Below are 6,281 nucleotides of genomic sequence, written 5' to 3'. Positions count from 1 at the left end.
GAGAGAGAGAGAGAGAGAGAGAGAGAGAGAGAGAGAGAGAGAGATTGAACTGCATTGCATTAAATGGAATCAAATAACACCAGTGGTTTGGACTCCTAACACAATCACTTCTTAATTTTGTAACCTAACATATTGTTTTAGTCACTGTAAACTTTCATTATTCACCTGCAAATGAGATGCATAATCTATTTCAAAACTTTGTGGTTAGAATTAAATGAGATCACTTAGCAAATATACAATGAATAGAATCTGTTTGGAACACAGTTGAAGGCAAAGTGCAGCCATCATCCCACCCTGAAGCACCATTTGTAAGCTAAAGGTGTTGCATCTGTCGCAGCCCACCTCCATGATGAGCTGCGACTTAGAACCTTCCTGGGATGCACACCTCCAGTGACTAAGACTTATGTGTTTGGTGGTACAATGTTGGAGAAGCAGCAACATAGTTTCTGCTACTAACCTACAAATGGCACCACAACCATTTCTCACACTTGTATTTCTCATTCTGAAGAGGGCCACTATGCCAGGTCATAGGTTCAAGCAGCACGGGGAGGGGCCCACAGAGGGAAGAACCCAGGCCTCCTGCCACCCAAAAGCACCAAGTTGACTGTCACGTGTGTAAGTCACGATTGAAAAATATCCTCCAGGCCTAGCCAAGCATTCAACTGACTTCAGCCTCAGATAGTATCATGAATTGAATTATTTACCTGTGTCAAACTATGATCTACAAAAGCAGAGATAACAAATGTTTGCTTTTGTTTTAAGCTACAGTGAGAATTAGGGCAATTCATTACTGATAGAGAGCTAATCTTATTCTGCTTTGATTTTGTTCCCAGAGAATAACAGCACAACCACCTGTTGTGTAAACACTAAATATGTATTCACAGACACAAAATCATTGAAATCATCCAGTGCTTCATAGAACATTGCCAACCTGCATACAACAGGATAGCAATTCTCCAAAGATGATGCATTGATTCGGGAATGAAACTTGTAATGGGAAATACGTGGGCAAGAGTAGACAAAGGTCTTCAAAGGCAGAAAATAAAGCTATTTTGAAACAATTCCCCTTCTTGTGAAAATCAGTAACAAAGGTGTTGTGAGTTCAAGGTTGAACTAGAAGTTGTTACCATTGCAGACATTGTTTTGTTTCTGCCTTTATCTTTTTTTGTTTTTTGTTTTGTTTTGTTTTGTTTTGGTTTTTTTGGCAAGTTTATGGTAGCTTCTGTTGAAGTTTATTGTTCTGGCAGAGTATTTTATCATTTTTGTTACTGAGTATAGGTGTATAAACCCCTTCTCCCTCAGATTTTCCAATCTTTGTTTTAGTTCAGGCTTGACATAAGTCATTCCATGTTAATGCTGACAGTTATCATGTGCTCCACATGCTGTGTTCCAGAGAACCCCATCAGAGTGTAGCAAACAACTCATATCACACAACAGCCTTGCTAATTCCCATTTTCCTAGTAAAAGTAAATTTTTCTTTTTGTTTCCATTTGCTTCTCTTTGTTTTATTAATTGACGCTAACCATCCCAAGCCCAGGATTGTGAGAAGTGTGCAGATGTGGACACTGGTATCTCTATTAAAATGTTTTCTCTCATAACCTTAATAAGGACTTTTTCTTCAAAACTAGGAAGTCTTTAACAACAGAGCAGGAACCCGGCATATTGTTTACCATCCAGTTCTCCTAAGTTGAAAAGTGAAGGTTCAGGTGAGATGAAATCCTTCAGTCTCCACACTCTACCATCAGCATGGCTGCCCCAAGGCCTCCAGCCAGCCATGTGCTCCAAAAATGTAATTGCTGAGTTCCTCAGGCCATGATTTCTCTTTCCAAACAACTTTCCTTTCACTAGCTATTGATGGAATAAGTTGCTGTGCCAAACTCTTAGGCTTGTAGACCCTAACAACGCTTTGGTTCTCTGTTCGCTCTTTTTATTTTTTCTCTTTCTTGCAAAGTGCAAAAGACAGATTTTCAATGTCTATGAAGAACAGATGCAGAAAAACATCCTGAAGCCACCACATGTGACACTGTGTTCACATCACCTTATAGCTTCTGCTTCAACATGGGTGTATGATCACATGGCACCAGGAGCTGGCAATCACAATTAATGCTAAATGAAAAGTGACAATACATTGGGAGCTTTGTGACAGAAATGAAACAATCACTGTTATGTGACCACTAAAAGTATCAATGAAATGCATACAATGGGAAAAACTGAAAATTATGAAAGTTAATGGACCGTAAGTACATAAATGGATTTGCAAAGATTTTTTTTTTTGCTATTATAGCTCTAGATTTTATTGATCTATACTCTGTGTCTAGTAAGTATCTGGGAATGTCTTCTTATGTTTTATCAACCTAGGATTCCCATATAGTGTTCATTGGCAGAATTATTATGCTTTAACATAGTTGGCTGTGTTCTAATTAACTCTGAAAACCTTCAGGGTTCTTTCTTCTGTGTCTTACAATAAGAAAACATGTGTCTGTTGATGGAAGACATATCTTAAGAATACTACATTAAATATCTGGTTAAGAAAAAAATTTTCAAGTGACCAGTTATTCTGAAAAACTGCTACTTATCTATTTTGGTCATGTCGGGAAGAATAGATATTACTATTTATGCTGTCCACACTACCTCAGCTTAATGTTCAAATGAGCACTGCTTGGACCATGAAGTTGATTGTTATACTGTTTTTCAGGCTATAGAAATGTTCAAAATAATTAGCAAACTGAATGACATTGGCACCAATCCATCAAAATTGGTACCATAGGTTAACCTAGGGTAGACAGCTGGGTAATTGGATGAAACATACTTAAAGGAGCTGAAAGAGGTGGCTATTAGCAGCAGGCACAGAACTATTCCAGTATTTAAGTAACTTATATGGGTTTGCCACATATAACTGGGGTCAAAACAGCTTGATGAGATGAAATGGTGTCTTTATCATTATTTCAGAGTATTGTTATTTCTTGTACCACGTGTGGATCTCCTTTTTGCAAATGCCTTCAGAGATACTTTTTAAGCCAGAAAAGGAAAGTCTCATTAATTTCATCACATCATTTTCTTTACCAAAAATGGTATTATACAACTTACTCCCATTATCCAGTACTCTTGGCTCTTAGAGGCTTTTAGCTATTTCCAAAATTCAGACAGAACTCCAGAGACAAAGACATATTAAGTATATGTTTGAAAGTCTTTTGTGGATCATCTAAAGCAACTCCAAATGAGGAAAAGGAAAGAGAGGATAAAACTGGACTACGCTCTCACTATACAGCATTACTGATTAGAATCTTACATAGTTACCCCATTTAATTTACATTCTTTTGTTTTAAATCATTGACCACTTGAGAGTCTGAACTCCAGATAAAGTACAATTTCAGCACAAATATTCACAACACTGTAAGGAGACTGACTATCTCCGGGAGGATAGTCCACCTCCTAATTACAACCTCTGACTCTAATTACTAGACTCATGGATAATAACATATTGAAGGAAACAGGGACAAAGTTTACAAATACCTTAAAATGAAAGAAGGGTAAGATTTATTGAGTGTCCTTTGCATACCAGGGCTACCACATGTCAGAACTAGTTTTTTAACATATGTAACAAATTTTAAAAGACTGTATTTGGCCAAGCAATGTGTTACAGTTGTACATTTTTTACTGTTAACCAATTGTTGACTGAAAGAAAAGTTTTTTAGTATTTGTTTTAATTTAACATTTCAAAGCCTTCACTATTAAGCAAGCATGTATAAAATGTATAAAAATTGTTTTGTTTAATGCCACAGTAATCTCAGACATTTGGTGCTATCTATCTATCTATCTATCTATTTATTTATTTATTTTCTGTTTTATGTGTATGAGTGTTTTACATGCATTCATGGAAGTGCACCCATATCATACAATGCCTAGGGAGATCAGAAGAGCATATCGGATCCCCTGGAACTGGAGTTATCAAAGGTTGTTAGCCACCTTGTGAATGCTAGGAACTTATCCCAAGTCTTTTGCAAGAGCAGCAAGTGCTCTTAATCACTGAGCTAATTAAGTCCTCCCCTCAAGGTACAATCTTTACACTGAGATTAGAGTTCCTTCTGTGAAATTTGGGGGGACACAAATAGTTCACTGAAGCTCCATTTTAAAACTAAAATACATTTTAAAATTAAAATCAGATGGTGGACAAGATGATTCTGCTAGTAAAAGCACCTGCCACCAAGCCTGACAGCCTGAATTTAATCCAAGGGACCCACATTGTAAAAGAAGAGAGCAGAGTCGGCTCCTTCAAAGTTGTCTTCTGACCTCCACACTCCGTTCATGGAATGTGCATACCCTCACACATACCCACAAATAAATAATGTAATGAATAAAATAAATAAATATCAGAAATGTGGCTTTACGTTTAACACGGAGTTTGCCTTGTATGATTTGCCTATAGGTAAGCACAGAATGAGACTGATTCTGAAGCCAGAGAAGGGAGAATGTATTATGTGATAGAAAAAACAGTCATTTCTCAACATCCACAAAATGTTTTTGCTGAAGCCTGATCCCAGAATGGCTGCAAATCTCAAAATGAATTTCTTTCCTTGGAAAAGCAACAAGTCCATTGATTTTATTCCTGTGTTGCAAAGCAGATGTCAGAAATAATGGGTAACATACATATCAAAAATACAGAATTTTTAAAAATATTTTTTATTATATTTTTAAGGATAAATTCATTGTTAAACATAAATACATAGAAATCATAGTGTATATAACTGTGTATTGTCCATGTATATGTACATATAGTTATATATCAAAGAATAATGGTCTTTATAATACCTATTATAAAGGTATTTTCATGTAATCTTTTTTTTTTTAAGAAGCATTACTTGTGTATTTATTGATTCAAGATTTTTTCCTGGAGGATGCTCATGATAGGAACTTTTTAAAAATTATTTATTTAATAAACACATACTTAGAAGAAGAATTTCATTACAACAGCATTGACATATTCAACAACAATTTCCAGAGCTAAGATGCATCTCTTTCAAAATTGGCTGTAAATTTTTAGGTTTATAGTTGAATTATTACAGTTATACATATTTTACACAGTATAAACCCTATACGACATAAAACTAAGTGAGATTTTAACTTTTAAAAAAGATCTCCATTTCATTATTAAAATACACAGTTTCATACAGAAAAATTCATTTTTAATGCAATTGACATTAAGATGTTTGCACATGCATTTCTAATCTCTATATATCTGATTATTACTAGTCACAGTCAGTCATGTAATCTTTTTGAATTTTTCATTATATCTTATTTGGTGTGTGTGTGTGTGTGTATGTCTAAGTCAGAAGACAACTTTAGGAATTTTTTCTCTTTTATCCCTCATGTGAGTCCTAGGGATAGAACTCTGATGGTCAGGATTGGAAATAGGTGCCTTTACCTGCTGAGCCATCTCACTAGCACTCTATTGAAATCTTGACCCAGTTAACAGTAGAGCAATGCCAGCACCATTGAATGAATTTCCTTATCCCATCCCCTTCCTGTTGCCTCAAAGACTGCTAGCCATTATCTTGACCATCCTGGTTTCATTCTCTTGTATTTCTTCAGTTCACTCCTCATGAAGGAATCTCTCAGCATTGTATTCTTAAAGCTATCCTTTTAAATTTATGCAAATGACATCATTGGACTGATTTCTTTTAAAGTATCTTTGATATTCACCCCATGCTGATTATAGCACCAGTTTGCTTCTTTGGGCTATATAGTATTCTGGTTTTATCCAATTCATTTATTCCATTAACTTTTTGCTGAACAGTTGAATTACTCATAGGTTTTTTGATATTGTTGCTGCCACTAAATCAATGCTGCTATGAATCACTGGTCCACATTAGAAACATGAGCTAAGGTCCATTCCTAGGAGCAATATGAGTGTGCTATAGCTTCTGGTGGAGATTGCTCATTTCTATCCTGTATCGTATTCCATAAAAAGAAGAAATTTCCCAGGCTTCTCGAAGTCACTTGTGACCATGTGATGATGTTCTTGCTAATGAAGTCTAAATGTAAAGGCACTGAACACTTAGGCCTTACAACTAGGCCTTAAAACTTAAGTTCTCTGTTTTCTATATATTTTTTGTATACTCTTTCCCCTTCCCACATTCTGTGACATGGATGGGCTTTCAGTTCAGCTTGAGGACAGTGTAGTTGGAAAAAAGTAAAAAATGAGAGATTGACCAAGTCATGAGACATAAAAATCATGAATCCCCCAATGATTGTGTGAAAGACTTTATTCATAAAACCAGAGC

The sequence above is a fragment of the Nannospalax galili genome, unplaced genomic scaffold (assembly GCF_000622305.1).
Source record: "Nannospalax galili isolate Female #2095 unplaced genomic scaffold, S.galili_v1.0 scaffold131, whole genome shotgun sequence".
Classification (NCBI taxonomy): Eukaryota; Metazoa; Chordata; class Mammalia; order Rodentia; family Spalacidae; genus Nannospalax; species Nannospalax galili.
Note: the sequence above shows the minus strand (reverse complement) of the source record.